Genomic DNA, 16908 nt, shown 5'->3' with positions numbered 1-16908 from the left:
TTTCAAACAGCAGCTCCTTGTGGACACATGGAATGAGCAGTGTAAAATTAATTCATAGGAAGCTGGATTTCAGCAAAGCTGTAAGCACTCTCAAAGCTACAAAAAGAGGAGTTATCCAAATAATTAATCTTGCAACATGCTCTTAACATGAGAGGCTGTTATATGACACAACTCTCCAGAAGATATCAACTTTCTACACATTAAAAAATGCTTGTTAATTCCAGGATGGAAACTCGCTGCAAAGAGATAAAATGCATGTATTTATCTTTGAAACAACTCTCAGTCACTACATTGGTGCTTTTTACTTCAAAGTCTTTGGAGAAAAGTGTATATTAACTGTTGGAATAAGTTTTATCTTGCATTGTTTAACCTCTCGCAGCAGTGATGTACAACCTTCAATGTTGTATACTTAGAGGAGCTTGAGAAACGGATTTGAAGACTATACTTTCAGGGATCCTTTCTATAGTTTGTTACTAGAGAAGTTTCTCTGAGCGTGTAGAGCATCTGTTCTTGGGGTACTTTAAGGGGAATATTGACAGCAACACAATCATAGAGGGGGATTTTAACACTCCACTCTCAGCATTGGATAGATCATCAGGACAAAAAATCAACAGGAAAACAGAGACCTTAAATGACTCACTAGACCTAATGGATTTAAATAATATTTCCATAACATTTCACCCCAAAGCAGCAGAATACACATTCTTCTCAAAAGCACAGGGAACATTCTCAAAAACAGACCACATGATAGGGCAGAGGGCAAGTCTCTACAAATACAAGAAGCTTGAAATCATATCAAGCATCTTCTCGGATCACAATGCCATGAAACTAGAAATCAACCACTATAAAAAAGCTCAAAAATATTCAAACACATGGAGGCTAAAGAGCATGCTATCAAACAATGAATGGGTTACCAATGAAATCAAGGAAGAAGTCAAACACTTCGTGAAAAGAAATGAAAATGAAGAGAAAACAACCCCAAATCTATGGGACATGGAGAAAGCAGTCCTGAGAGGAAAATTCATAGCATTACAGGCCTATCTCAAGAAACAGGAAAAAGATCTAATGAACCATCTAACACACAACTGAAAGTAGTAGTACAAGAACAGCAAGAAAAGCCCCGAGGAAGTAGAAGTAAGGAAATAATAAAGATTAGAGCAGAAATTAATGACATAGAGACTAAACAAACAATACAAAAAATCAATGAAACCAAGAGCTGGTTCCTTGAAAAGATAACTCAGATTGATGCACCTTTAGCCACACTCACTAAGAAACAAAGAGAGAGGACTCAAATAAATAAAATCAGAAGTGAAAGAGGCAATATAACAACTAACCCAAGAGAAATATGAAGGGTTTTAAGAAAATACTATGAGCAACTATATGCCAACAAACTGGACAACATGGGGGAAATGGACAAATTCCTAGAACCTTCCAAAGCTGAATCAGGAAGAGGCAGAAAACCTGAATAGGCCGATAATAACTAATGAAATTGAAGAAGTAATCACAGAACTCCCAGCACACAAAAGTCATGGAACAGATGAATCTACACACGAGTTTTACCAAACATTCAAAGAAGAATTAACACCTTTTCTATTCAAACTATTCCAGAAAATTCAAGAGAAGGAAAAACTCCCAAACTCTTTTTATGAGGCTAACATCATCCTAATCCCAAAACCAGATAAAGACACTAGAAAGAAATAAAATTACAGGCCAATATCCCCGATTAATATAGATGCTAAAATCCTCACTAAAATACTAGCAAACTGGATCCAGCAATACATTAAAAAGATCATACATCATGACCAAGTGGGATTTATTCTGGGGATGCAAGGCTGGCACAACATCTGCAAATGAGTAAATGTGATACATCACATAAACAAAATGAAGGACAAAAATCATATGATCATATCAATAGACGCAGAAAAAGCATTTGACAAAATCCAGCACCCATTTCTGATAAAAACTCTCATCAAAGTGGGAATTACCAACTTATCTGTTAAGGAACATTCTTCTTTATTTTTAAAAGTTATAGGTTCCAAGACATAAGATATCTAAATTAACAATAATAAAAAATACATATATATCCTATGACACTGACAGGAAAAGAGGTTATGTACAGTGAAGAGGCACTACACTATCGGGCAAGAGTGTGCGGCCTTTGGAGTCAGGCTGGGTTTACTTCTTAGCTCTACCACTTAATAGTTATTTAACCTAGTTGTTCCTGTCTCCTCATATGTAAAGTAGGAGTAATACAAGTACCTACCTCTTGGGTTAAGAGGTTTAAATGGGATAATACATATAAAGTATTTAGAATAGTACCTGCTACATACTATACCACAGGCTAGCACACTGTGGCCCACAGGCCTGCTGCCTATTTTTACAAAGTTCTACCAAAACACAACCACACCCAATTATTCATGTCTGGCCCTTTTTCCACAACAGCAGCATAGTCATGAACAGGAAAGAGTAATGTTATCAGTCTGCAGCCCTACAGTGGGACTTTCCTACAGACGCCTAAATACAACTTTGTTTTTTGGCTAAAAATGATTTTTCTCAACTGCCTTTTAAGATCTTTCACATTCATATGCTAATTTACCAAAATTCTAGTTAATGGTGTAGTTTTCTATTCAGCTTACTTATATAATTGCTAAAAGCTCATCTCCAGAATCACGCAGACCCAAAGGAAGCTCTACCATTCCTTAACTAGTTCTGTGACCTTAGGAAAGTTAAACTTCTCAGTCTATTTCCTTATTATAAGAATCCTAATCTCGCCCGGCTGGGCGTGGCTCAGCGGTTGAGCGTCGACCTGGGATCCAGGCAATCGGGGTTCGATTCCCAGTCAGGGCACATGCCTGGGTTGTGGGCTTGATCAATGACTCTCTCATCATTGATGTTTCTATCTCTCTCTCTCCCTCTCCTTTCCTCTCTCTGAAATCAATAAAGACATATATATATAAAAAAAAAGAATCCTAATCTCATAGGTTGTTGTATTAAGAGAAACAATTCAGATGAAGTGTTCATTGCCTGCTTAACTTTGTTATTTTTTATTTTTTTAAATCATCTATTACTTGAATTAGACAATTTTGTATACTAAATGCAAATGAGGGCACAAGCCCAGCTGGTGTGGCTCAATGGTTGAGCATCAATATAGGATCCAGAAGATCAAGGTTTGATTCCTGGTCAGGGCACATGCCCAGGTTGCGGGCTCGATCCCCAGCAAGGGGAGTGCAGGAGGCAGCTGATCAATAACTCTCATCACTGATGTTTCTATCTCTCTCCCTCTCCCTTCCTCTCTCTGAAATCAATAAAGACATATCTAAAACGAAATAAAAAATGAGAGCCCAAAATATTTCAAAATATTCTAATTAAATCCCAAAGAAAATAATATCTTCCCAGTCTAAGAAAAAAAAAATTAAAAATTAAAAATAACTGTTTTTAAACCCATACATGTCTGTGAGGATTGCTTTCCATCCAACATACACTGGGATGTCTATTGAAGTGCAGTCAAATGAATAACAAAATAGTTTCCAAACTTTTTCTTCCACTCATTAATCTATTCAACAAATAATTATTAAGCAACAACTTGCTGTGCTTAGCATTCTGAGGCTAAAAATTGATTATTAAAACAGTGTCTGTCACCATGAAGTATATCCTGTGGGGAGATAAGAAGTGTCACAAACAACTGCCATATTTCCTCCTATTAAAGATTACACAGAGGTTTTGGCTCAGAATGTTTTTATATTCTTTCCTGAAGATATAAATTTTCCTGCTGATACACTGGATTAAACACTGGAGTGACTCAGGGCTTGGTGCTGAGCATCATCTTCTCACTGCACCGTCCAGCACAAAGAGCTCACACATGCAAGCGGTAAGAGAGACGGACCCTAAGGTCCTGACAGCACGAGGCTCCATGCCATCCGCTTGGACTTTTACGTAAAAGGAAAATGGGCTTCTAGCTCACTTAAGCCAATGTTCTTTGGGAGTGCTTGCTGCTCCCTGCAGCTGAATCAATTCCTAACTGATGCAACGATCCAACCAAATTCTCAACGATGAAAGGAAAGAAGCAACAAAGAAGGAAAGGGACATGTGGGACAAAGGTTGGAATTCACTAAAAATACCTAAGTATCTACTATACATACAGGTAGTAGGCACTGAGCTCGGAGCTGGTTAATTTAAAAACAAAAACACTGTCTTTGGGTAAATAAAACTGAGAAAATGCATTCTAGTAAGGAAATCAAAGGTGCTACTCTGTCTCCAACACCTCAAACATGGTATGCCAAAGACAGTCATTATCTTCCCCCCAAAAGATACTGCTCATATGTGTGGGGCAAGGGGTAGATGGGACATCTCTGTATCTTCTCCTCAATTTTTCTGTTAACTTAAAACTGCTCTAAAAAAATTGTCTCAATTTTTTTTTTAAGGTCAGGTCCCCCTCCCTCCATATTTCCTACTTGTCTAGTATTCACACTCAAAACCTGTGTCATATCTGATTTCTCATATGCACTAACCCTCATATCTGACTATTTATCATATTCTAATACGAAAGTATACTTTGTTTTAAGATTATCCTCTTTAAAGCATGATTTCCAGTAAAATACTGTGTTCTTTTAAGTGGAGAATACACATATTTAATTATTTAGTATGTACACACTCTCCCTTCAGCTAGACTATAGGTTTGTCATTTTGTTTCTCTTTTTTTGGAGGGCAGACACCATGTTTTAATCCACAACACACAGCCTAGTCCTCAATAAATACTGAAAAACAATCAATAAATGAGTCCCAGTTGAAAAAGCTGCTTTGTTATGTTCTTAGAAAGGCCTATATTTCACATTCAGCTTGCAGTGTGGTAACTTCAGGTAACTCCAACTGCTGTGTGGGGTGCTTTTTAGATTCGATATGGTAATAACTAGTACAGAGATCAGAGCTAGTTCACAAGAAACTGAGGAAGCTTTGGGATACACCAAGTGCATGGGCTATAAAAATGGACACTACTATTACCTATGAGAATATTGTGGCCCAGCCAGGCGTGGCTCAGCAGTTGAGCATTGACCAAGGATCCAGGTAATCGACGTTTGATTCCCAGCCAGGGCACATGCCCAGGTTGCGGGTTTGATCCCCAGTCGGGGGCGTGCAGGAGGCAGCAGATCAATGTTTTTCTCTCTTTCTCTCTCCCTCTCCCTTCCTCTCTCTGAAGTCAATAAAGATATATTTTTTAAAAAGAATATTGTGACACAACCCATATATTAAAGGTACTACTGAAAAATTAAACCAACCATGGTTCTGAGATTTAATTTTTTAAATGAAAAAAAATCCTTATGATAAATAAATTTAAGACAGCTTTTTAAATAGGTTGTCTCTCTTTCTTAATATAATATAAATGTACATTACCCAAACATACAGATTTATGCAACATTCCCCCCTCTCCCATTTCAAACTGAGATCATATGTTCTTGGGTCACCTTTTCTAGCTACAAATGTGAAATTTGAGATAGGAATAAAAATCCCTTTAATATTAACTAAAGTAAGCTGTAAAGTGGGAATGGAAATCTGCCATTACTAATTAGCACTGTTAAAAGTTAATTTTACGCCCAGCCGGGCGGGGCTCAGCGGTTGAGCGTCCACCTGGGATCCAGGTGATCCGGGTTCGATGCCTGGTCAGGGCACATGCCCGGGTTGTGGGCTTGATCAATGACTCTCTCATCATTGATGTTTCTATCTCTCTCTCTCCCTCTCCTTTCCTCTCTCTGAAATCAATAAAGATATATTTTTTAAAAAAAAAAAGTTAATTTTACTAGAACAGACATTTGTATAACAAAAGATATACATCCGCTTCTTTATAAATGATAATGAACTTGGAAATATAGCTTATCAATTTCATCTGTGAAACGACATCATTCCGCAGTGTTAAATCATTCATTATAAATGCTAGAGGCTCAGGTGAGAGTCAAGATGAAAGAGGATCCAGTAGCCACTTGTGTTTAATTTTAGACTTTTCTGCCTCAGCTCACAAAGAAGCACCCTTGACTAAGGGGCCCTTTGTAAATTCCACAGCTTCAGAGTTAAAATGTCCAAATGATACTTCACAGATACAGGGCAATTGAGACTAGAGCAGCATCTTTAAAAGAATAATCTAGGACATGTGTGGGGAGCCGTTGTGGCCCCAGGCACAGAGGAGCTGCTTGGGTGAGCTGCAGAGGTGCTCCCCTGCTCCCTGACCCAGTCCTTGAGGCACCAAAGCAATACTAATTTAGCTTGCGGCCATAAATTCTAGAAAGGCTAATTAGGAAGCTGGCCCCGGCCTGAAAGGGTTAAGGGATAGTCAAGCCACATGCCAAGCCAAGGACTCAATCCTCCCCGCAAGTTCCCATTAGAAGCCGAGATAAAGATAGTTCCCAAGGCCTGAGCTCCTGCAGGAGGCAGGGTGTTTACTCTGAAAGAGCGTTCCTAGGGCCTTGGAGGAATTACTTAGTATCGGGCAAGGGGGAGGACTGCGGGGCGGGGTGCTATTCAGCACAGTCAGCAGTGCCTCTATATATTGAGCAGAGAAAATGAACTCGGGGCTGCGGCAGCCAGCCACGAGCTGCAGTCCTCCCGATCCCATCTTTTTTGTGTCTGTCTTTTCTCCATCCTCACCCCTTCCTCAGGACCGTTCGACTCTGCCGGCGGGCTCCGGCAGGCATGAGAGTATAACAGAAAGTAACATGTACTTGTGTGAGAACCTTCTTTTATAAATATTTGGAAGCATAACTTCTTTTCTTTGCATTGACTGAGACCTGCTATGCAGTATTCCTTGAATAATTTATCATAGTGTTTCTTTGCAAGTCTCTTCTCCCTAGATTCATAAAAAATATAAATTTTCATTTAGAAATTCAACTGTGGTTTGCTACTTGGAAGCAATGTCAAATAAATAATGCATATGATATAAATATTAATGTTTTAAAAGAGGTCTATTACTTATATGTGCCTAGAATATTGGGACATTAACTCTTACAGTTCTCTCAGAGAGGGAATCTACAAGACTGACAGTCAGAAGGAGAACCAGCCCACTCTTCACTTTTCAGCCTTTGTAATGTTTGGATTTTTAGAACCATTTTCAGGTTATTTTTTCCCCAAAATAGTTTTAGAAATTTTAAAGAAGTCCTAGCTGGTCTGCTCAGGGGTTAGAGTGTGGGCCAGTGGACTGAAGAGTCCTGGGTTCAGTTCTGCCAGGGCATGCACCTCGTTGCAGGCGCATTCCCCGGCCCGGGTCAGGGCATGTGGGAGGCAACCAATCGATGTCTCTCTCACACTGGTGTTTCTCTCCCCCCTCTTCCACTCTCTCTGAAAAGCAATGGAAACAATATCCTCAGGTGAAGATAAATAATAAAAATAAATTTTTTTTTAAAGAAACATATTATAGGACAACAGACAATATTCTTCTAAATGTTTTTTAAAGACAAACTCAAGCAATGAGAAGTCAGTTAAAACTGCTAAAAATTACCACAAGTACCAAACTAGAGTCAGACCTGAGACACGGTTTCATGTCCTCAGTTCAGCGCTGTTGCACGCAGGGTGGCAGAGGGTGAGAGCACCGGCCGCGCCCTGCGCCAGCCGGATGGCTGAAACCACCAGCTCTCGTCCACTCCCTCCTCCTCGCTCCAGAGAAATCTCATTTTCTCATGACAGCCATGTCTGTCTTGTCGTTTTCCCTGGAAAATAAAACTATTTCAATTTAATATAAACAATTAGTCAATTTAGGAGGTTAAGCAGTCCTGTGAGATTTTTGGACACCTGAGTAAATATATAATACACAGAGATAAAGACAGTTTTATGCGTATGCATATATGTACATATGTTTGTAAAAACCATTTCAGTGCACCATAAAGAGTGCCACTACAGAAGCAATTTAAATGGATAAGAAATTCATCCATCTCTAGCACTGGTTTCAGTTATACACAAGGTGATAAATAACCAAAGCTGGGATGAGAAATCTGAGGAAACATTAAATGGACAGGGAAAAATGTATGAAAATTTTAAAAAGCCAATCACCGCACCCTATTGAGATCTAATTTTTAAAAACATATGAAGAGTGTTCCATCCCTCATTTTACTACCGTGTCTTAGGAAGAATAAGTAAGAAAGAGAGTCGAGGAATATACTTTTTCCAGATGCTAAGTTTGGGGGTAGAACAGGGATTGTTGGGGAGTACAGGCCAAATTGAGAAGGGAGTAAGTTTGGGATAGATAAGATAGCATAAAGTTTTTCAGGGCTCTCCCAGTTCAGAAAATTGTTAAGTCAGAGGGAAAAACCCACACAAAACCAAGAGGCTCTGAAGAGCCCCAAATAGAGGAAGCAATTTCATGTGTGGGAAATATTAGAGTGAGGTTTCTTGCTTTCCCTACACTTAAAAAAGCAATCCCAAATGCTGAGGTTTAAAAAGGTCAAAGGCCCTCCCTAAGGGGAAAAAAAATTCCGTACGATCAGGCACATCTGTATTGCTCACAAATTCTGTTATTGCCAGGGGCAGATCTGGCTCAGCAGGCTACCTGTTGCCACAAAAATGGGGTTCATGAGAAGCTACTTAGCTAGGAGCTATGGACGGTCTCTCCACCTTGTGATATAACAAGGAAATCAGAATGGGAAGCAGAGGAAAATTACAGAACCAAGAAGACATAACAGCTGTGGGTCTTCAAAAGATCTATCTCCACAGCCCCCTCTAATTCTACCTAAACCTCATGGCACTTACCCAAATCGCTTGAAATCTTCTCTTTTGCCTCCATAGTATAAAATATAGTCATTTACAAACTTTGCATGCCTTTGATACTGAAATGCAAAAAATTAAGGATTTTATTTGTTTAAAAGTTGTCCTATGTCCATGATGTATCAGTGAGTAGAAATCAAAAGCATAGTATGAGTCTATTTAGTTTTTTTAATATGCAAATATACATTATACATGCTTATAAATTCAAAGGTAGAAAAAGGTAAGTATTAAACTATTCCATATGAACATTATAGAGTACAGGGACTTTCACTTTCCACTGAATGCTGTTTATATTGTTTGGAACATTTTTCAAGCATATACTACTCATGATAAAATATATCTCTATCTAGGGAGAAAGCTTCCTTTTCTATTGCTAAACTACATATAGCCTCACACCACCACTCATTTTAATCATCACAATATGAAAAAATATAGTTTCTAAAATTACAGGTAAGGAGTAGAATTTACCTTTCATTATTATAAAATATAATTGACCTATTCCAGTAATAATAAAGCCTCTAATAATAGAAGATGAAACTTTATAATACTAAATCCTAACTTTAGGCTTTCAAAAAAAAACACAGCAAATATAAGAAATATTATTTTTTATACTTTAATATTCAAAGAATCCACAGTCACGTTTATTTTCAGTGCAGTGTAACAAGATACGTGAGATTAAAATGTTTTCTCTTGAAAAGCTTAATGGTGCTCTCTCTAGAGGTGAGTTTGCACATACTAGAACTGACCTCATCTATAATATCGTCTGTGACTACATCCTATTAAAGATAGTGATTTAATTGAACAAAATGTGTTCCAATAGAGTACCAAATCAGAATATACTTCCAAAACTGGAAACAAAACAGTTAACATTTCAGAAAAGAAAAAAGAGACAGCCAAATACCTGAAGATACTGGTTTTAGCTCTTGGTCTATCACGAACTGATCATGTGGCCATAACAAGTCACTTAAATCTTCTAGAGATGGGGTCAGCAAACATTTTCTGTAAATAGTAGATGTGCAGGCCATCTGGTCGCTGTTGCAACTGCACGGATCTGCCATTTTAGTATGAAAGTTGGCACAGATAACGCCTAAATGAATGAGCATATCTGTGGTTCCACAAATCTATTTCCAACAGGGAGTGGGTGGGACTTTGCTTCCAGGAAGATGAAGTAGACAAAGATGTACTTCTCCCTACTCTTCCCACTAAGAACAGCTAAATCCCTTGGAAGTTATATATTTATTTTTTTATTTTTAAATATATCTTTATTGATTTCAGAAAGAGGAAAGGAGAGGGAGAGAGAGAGATAGAAACATCAATGATGAGAGAGTCATTGATTGAGCCCGCAACTGGGGCATGTGCCTTGACCGAGAATCAAACCCCAATCGCCTGGATCCTAGCTCGATGCTCAACCACTGAGCCACGCCCGGTCGGGCGGAAGTTATATATTTAAAAAACACAGGAAGCCCTGCTGGTGTGGCACAGTGGTTCAGCACTGACTTATGATCCAGGCAATTGAGGTTCAATTCCCAGTCAGGGCATGTGCCCGGGTTATGGGGCCTATCCCCAGTAGGGGGCCTGCAGGAGGCAGCTTATCAACGACTCTCTCTCATCATTGATGTTTCTATCTCTCTCTCCCCCTCTCCCTGCCTCTCTCTGAAATCAATAAAGTCATATTTAAAAATACAAAACAACAAAAAACAAATAGGAAGCCCTGGCCAGTGTGGCTCAGTTGGTTGTATGTTGTCTCATACGCTGAAAGGTTGCTTGTTCAATTCCCGGACGGGGTACCTGTCGGGGTTTCAGGCTTGATCTCCAGGAAGGGGGCATGCGGGAGGCAGCTGATCAATGTTTCACTCTCATATCAATGCTTCTCTCCTCTCTCTCTCTCCCCCCTTGTTCTAGCTCTAAAAATCAATTCAAAAATCTTTAAAAAAAAAGAAACACAGGAAGACTCTGAAAGGTGGAGAGAAGGCATATTAGCTAGGGACCTCAGGACCCATGGTATAACATGGTGGTGAATTACCCTTTTTGCCTTTTAAATCCCAGATTTGGAGGTGAAGAAAGCTGGAGACCTGGAAATATCAACTAGCACAGATTTTTTAAAATCCCAAAAGCCTTCTCTAACTGAATAACTAAGAGATAGGCAGTCTAACAAGATAGATAACTTTTAGACAATAACTATTCTACTCCAGCCAAACACTCCAGAAAAAAACTGTGTCCCACCTCTACCCATGCCAGAAAAGGGGACCTAGACTTTCATCTTTACCAGGCTTTAAGTAGATGCCCCAACACCCCCAGATGAATGGTGTCATAAAAGGCAGAGTAGACATTGAAGTGCTAAAGGAACAACTGGGTCAGGAGATAAGAGGAATAAATAAGTTGTTGACAAAAAAACTTCTATAACTTAAAGTATCAGAAATTATAACAAAGTGAAACAGATTACTCCAGGTGGGAGGGAGTGTATCTAACTGACATCATATCTCTCTCCCAATCCTGACCATAGCAATACACACCTAGACATACTTCAGGTCTTCCTTGGCCTCTCTCACTCTCCAATATTCAGGAATACGGAAGGTCAGTGGTAGCAGTTACTGTAATGAGCCACAGTCTTACCAAAAAGTTGAGCTGATACATGCCATAATAGGGAAGCAAGGTATGGCTTAAAGAGAGCCCCAACTCATGCCTGAGAGTTGAAGCCACAGCAGACCTGAGAATAGACCTACCTTTAAATACAAGTTTTACAAAGGCCTTAACTAGCCAAGAACCAGGTAAGAAGAGAATGAGAGTTAAATGAGACATGTTGAGAGCTTGGCAAAAACAGGTTGGAAAAATATTTGCAAGTTCATGGACTTTGTAAACCTATTTATAGAACATTAGGAATATGTTTTCTTATTTTGTCTCTAAATCTTTCTTATATATTAGTAAGAGAGAATTCAAAGGTATAAATGGCAAAATTTCATATCAATAAAGACTTATCTTTAAAGATAAAAACTCAATCTGACTTTATAAGATTTTATTAAATAAAAAAGATTTTAAAATATTCTACTAGTTATAAAAACCTAGAAATATAAAAAGAATACAGCATCCATCGCTATGAAATGAAACCTTCTATTTCTTGCTTCTTCCTTGTTAAGACAAATTTTATTTTAAACAAATTTCAAGGTCATCTTTTGGAGCAGTAAGTCATCTTCAACAGTCCTGGTTTATTAAGAAGAAAAATTACTAAAAGAGCTTATCTCAAAGGGTTTCCTGCTTCTTTATATTTTCACAACTGGAACATGTTTTAAAGAATTTAAGTCTTAACTTAAAAAAGACTCACTGAGGAGGAAAACAAGCTGGCGGCGTAACAGCTGCACTGCTGCCTCCCGCAACCACATCAAAAGTAAAACTAAAATACAGAACCGCCATCACTCTGAGCCTCCTGAAATCTGGCTGCACAGAAGCCCCACAACCAGGGACCTGAAGAAGCACCAAGACCAGTAGGAGGGGCGAAGACATGGGCCAATCGGGGCTGAATCACGGAGACGCGGCCGCGGGCCCACACCCGGTGCTGCAGTTGAAACTGGGAAGGGAATCTCGGCGGTGGAGGTTTGCAAGAGGAGGGAGGGGTCCCAGCCCCACAGCAGGCCCCCAGCCCAGGGCTCCAGGCCGGGAAGAGACGTCCCCACAACTCTGGGCTGTGAAACCCGCCGGGACTGTCCCTGAGGGTCACGGAGGCTGCGGGAGCCCCAGCAGCTCCTCCTAAAGGGCCGCGCACGGACTCACTCGGGCGCTCCCTCTGAGCCCAGCACCGGGAGCAGCCTAAAAGGACCTGGGACACTCGGGGAGGAACTAACCTGCCTGAAGTTGGGCTGAGGGGTGGAGGGGCGGCTTCCTCCCAGGCAGACGGGCTGGCGGAGGCCATGGCTCCTTTGGTAAGTCCTCCCTGTACACAGCTGGCAGGCAGGCACCATATTTGAATCGCCAGCACCTGACTCGAACCATTGGCCCCGCCCCTCCCCACCTGCAGCTCATCCAGGCCATTTCCAGGGGCTTTTCTGTGCAAGTGGCCTCTCAAGCCTCATGCTTAGGACTTTCCTAAAATCTCTCAAACAAGCAGCATCGGGCCCCATACAGCTTAATAAGTGGCCCCAGGCCTGGCACTAGTGGCGGCCTGCATTGGCTCATAGCTTGGCCTCTTCTGGGCTCCTCCAAGCCCAGCACAAGTAGCAGCCAACTACGGTTTGCTGTGTAGCTTATGCTGGGTGGCCCTGGGCAAGGCACTGGCACAGGCTGACTTTGCACCTCCTGGGAGGCCCAGAGACAGTGCACCTGGTGATCAGACTCGACCACGTGGATTACAACCCTACCACATCCATGAGTGACACACTCAAGGGGTGCACTTGGTGAACACCAAAGCTCCACTGAAGTAAATCCTGCTCCATAGGGGTGTCTCCAGCACAGCAGCTCTCTGGCTGTAGTTGCAGCTGGTCCTCACAGCTGATTGGCCTGGGGGTCAGTTCCTCCCAGTGACACCAACAGCAACCAAGGCTCAACTACAACAGGACAATGCACACAGCCCACACAGGGGAGCACCTAGAAGGCGCAGCTCAGGTGACTGGGGAGGCTGAGCCACTGGTCCCTACAGGACACCTACTACACAAAGCCACTCTACCAATTCCAGGAGACATAGCAGCTCTACCTAATACATAGAAACAAACACCTGGAAGCAGACAAAATGCGGAGGCAACAAAGGAAAGAACAGAAGAAATCTCTAGAAGAGGAACTAAATGAAATAGATCCAAGCAAGCTAACAGATAGAGAGTTCAGAATTTTGGTTATAAGGATGTTTAAGCATACTATTAGGTAAATAACTGAGAAAATTGATAACATAATAAAGTACCAATTTGAAATGAAGGCTACAGGAACTGAAATGAAGAATAATTAACAGGGAATCAACAGCAGAGTAGAGGACGCCGAGAATCAAATCAGCAATTTGGAGCATGAGGAAACAAAAAACACCCAATCAGAAGAGCAAAAAGAAAAAAGAATCCAGAAATATGAAAATAGTATAAGGAGCCTCTGGGACAACGTCAAGAGGCCCAACATTCATATTATTGGGGTGCCAGAAGGTGAAGAAAGAGACCAAGGAATTGAAAACCTATTTGAAAAAATAATTACAGAAAACTTCCCCTACCTGGGGAAAGAAGTCAACTTACAAGTCCAGGAAGCACACAGGGTCCCAAAGAAGAGGAGCCCAAAAAGGCCCACAGCAAGACACATCATCATTAAAATGCCAAAGGTTAAAGACAAAGAGAGGATCTTAAAAGCAGCAAGAGAAAAGCAGTTAGTTACCTACAAGGGAGCACCCATATGACTGTCAGCTGATTTCTCAACAGAAACCTTGCAGGCCAGAGGGAGTGGCAAGAAATATTCAAAGTGATGAAAAACAAGGAACTACAACCAAGACTGCTCTACCCAGCAAAGCTATCAATTAGAATTGAAGGTCAGACAAAGAGCTTCACAGATAAGAAAAAGCTAAAGGAGTTCATCACCACCAGACCAGCACTACAGGAAATGTTGAAGGATCTTCTTTAAGAAGAAGCTAATGAACAAAGGAACCTGACGAACTAAATAGATCCAGAGACACTGACGCAGGCAACAGACGATCATATTTCAGAGGAAAGAGGGAAGGGGGGTGGAGGGTGGGAAGAGATTAACCAAAGAAGTTATATGCATAACCCATGGACACAGTCAATAACAGGGTGAAGGCCTGGGGAGGGGGTGGGAGGGAAGTGGAGGGGGTCAATTGGGGAGGGGGGGAAATGGTACACCTGTAACACTCTCAACAATAAAGATAAATTTTAAAAGTAAAAAGAAAAAAAGACTCACTGATCTTTAATGAGACATTTTATGTCTCCTTAAATGGCTTAATATCTTAACCTTATTTTATACCTATAAAATGGAGCAGCAGATGAAACTAACAAATGTATGAGTCCTGGTGTCTGACCACCTAGATTCCTGGGTTCAAATTCTGGCTCTGTCATTCACTATCTTAATCTTAAATCAAATTAAGTTACTTAAGTTCTTTGTGCCACAATTTCCCTGTTTGTAGAGACAACAAAGTTTCTGGTAACTGATGATATGAAGAAAAGAGCACTGATTACAGATGCGGTAAACTGTACACGATTAGCCCTAGTCATGTAGATATATGTAACCCTAGAGCAGAGAAGGCTATCTAGCTAGACTGAAGTTCTAGTCTTACAAAGTCGTATTTTTGAATAAAAAAATCTTAAAAATGAAAAGCAACGTAAAATGTAATTTGTTATAATTTCTTCTATTCTTTTGGTTATCCACGAAGACTTGAATACCCAACAAAAATGCTCAGTCTCAGGAGTATGCCTCCTGTGTGCTCTCGGAGTGAAACAACGGACCGGTTTTTATAAGCCCGACTCACCAGTCAGTGCCCCGCGCTCAGCTAACGGTGAAGCCCAGTTTCTGAGCACTAAGAGCTAGAGCCACGCCGCCAAAGGCGCTTCCACGAGACACAGGAGCCTCCGCCAGCCCAGGCTTCGTCCGCGGACAGGTCCCGTCGCTTCCGGTCAATCAAAGTCCCACGAACCCCTCTGGACAACTGGGTCTGTCCGTCCGCAGCCGGGAGAGCGCCGCCCGCAGGCGCCCCGCCCGAGCCGCCGGGGTCCCCGCCGAGCCCCCGCGCGCCCGCAGCCCCCCGCCTTTCCCCCGAGACCCCGCCTTTCCCCGCCGAGCCCCCGCCTTTCCCCCGAGACCGCGCCTTTCTCCGCCGAGCCCCCCGCCTTTCCCCGCCGAGCCCCCCGCCTTTCCCCCCGAGCCCCCCGCCTTTCCCCCCGAGCCCCCGCAGCCCCCCGCCGAGCCCCCCGAGCCCCCGCAGCCCCCCGCCGAGCCCCCCGAGCCCCCCGCGCGCCCGCAGCCCCCCGCCTTTCCCCGCCGAGCCCCCGCGCGCCCGCAGCCCCCCGCCTTTCCCCGCCGAGCCCCCCGCGCGCCCGCAGCCCCCCGCCTTTCCCCGCCGAGCCCCCCGCGCGCCCACAGGCCCCCGCCTTTCCGCGCCCGCAGCCCCCCGCCTTTCCCCGCCGAGCCCCCGCGCGCCCGCAGCCCCCCGCCTTTCCCCGCCGAGCCCCCCGCCTTTCCCCCCGAGCCCCCCGCCTTTCCCCGCCGAGCCCCCCGCCTTTCCCCGCCGAGCCCCCCGCCTTTCCCCGCTGAGCCCCCCGCGCGCCCACAGCCCCCCGCCTTTCCGCGCCCGCAGCCCCCCGCCTTTCCGCGCCCGCAGGCCCCGTCCCCGCGTGAACGTGTCCTTTTCCCGTAAGTGTTCGCGGACTTCTCAGTCAATTCATCGTGAACAAGGCTCCCCCGCAGAGCGCCGGTGCCGCCACGCGCGCAGGGCGCACTCCCGCGGCCCGTTTGCGCGCCTCGCAGCCGGGACGGGCCCGCGGCGCGGCCAGCGAAGGGTCACCTTTCCCGCCGGTTCTCCGGCGCCGCCGACCAGCCGCAGCCTCCAGCCCGCGTCGCGGGGGACCGTCGGCTCCGGAGCCCGGGTCGCTGGGGAAGGAGACGGGTCAGCGGCAGGTTCCCTTCAACAGCGCGGCGGCGTGAGGGCGCCGGGGGACCCTGGCCCGGCCGCGCCCCGTCTGGCGACGGACCTGCCCCTGGAAAGCGCGTCGGCGCCGCCCCGCGGGCCTCGGACCCTCCCCGGGGCCGCCCGGGACCCGCCGGCGGGCGCCGCCGCGACTCGGAGGGACAGCGGCCGCGCGCTGACCGTCACCCCGCGGACACCGGGGACGCCGCACAGACGCCGCTCCCAGCCCCGCGAGCGGAGCTGCCCACCGAGGGAGGCGTCCCGGGGGCGGTCAGTTCCGCAGGGCGGGGGCGGCTCGGCCCCTGGCTCCCAGCCGCGGCTTCAGCTCCTCCAGCCCGCCCCCGGAACCGCTCGCCGCGGTCACTCCTTAGGCTGACCGCCCTGGCAGCAGCGCCCGTCCATTCTCCCCGGCCCCCTGGGGTGCTGGCTGGGGGCACCGCGGGAGGGAAGCGCCGCCGGCCCCCGCACTGCCCGCCCTGTCGGCCGCCCCGCCGGGGCCCAGGACCCGCCCCGCCGCTCGCCGGACACGCTCGGCCGTGGCCGCCGCGCAGGCAGGGACAGGACGACCTCCTGAGCGG

The 16908-nt window shown here is 44.4% G+C and overlaps 1 long non-coding RNA gene and 1 pseudogene across 1 annotated transcript in view; one reads left to right on the top strand and one right to left on the bottom strand.

The window, feature by feature from the left end:
- Window positions 1-10020, bottom strand: part of LOC148090297 (uncharacterized) — a 51372-nt gene extending 41352 nt beyond the window's left edge. The window contains exon 1 of the long non-coding RNA XR_015713886.1: window positions 7506-10020. This is a non-coding gene — a long non-coding RNA (uncharacterized LOC148090297). The remainder of the gene's footprint in view (window positions 1-7505) is intronic.
- Window positions 436-508, top strand: LOC148090298 (small nucleolar RNA U3; annotated as a pseudogene).
- Window positions 10021-16908: the final 6888 nt, after the last annotated feature.

The sequence above is a fragment of the Miniopterus natalensis genome, unplaced genomic scaffold (genome assembly GCF_054644295.1).
Source record: "Miniopterus natalensis isolate mMinNat1 unplaced genomic scaffold, mMinNat1.hap1 Scaffold_69, whole genome shotgun sequence".
NCBI lineage: Eukaryota > Metazoa > Chordata > Mammalia > Chiroptera > Miniopteridae > Miniopterus > Miniopterus natalensis.
This window is presented reverse-complemented; position numbering and strand designations above follow the sequence as displayed.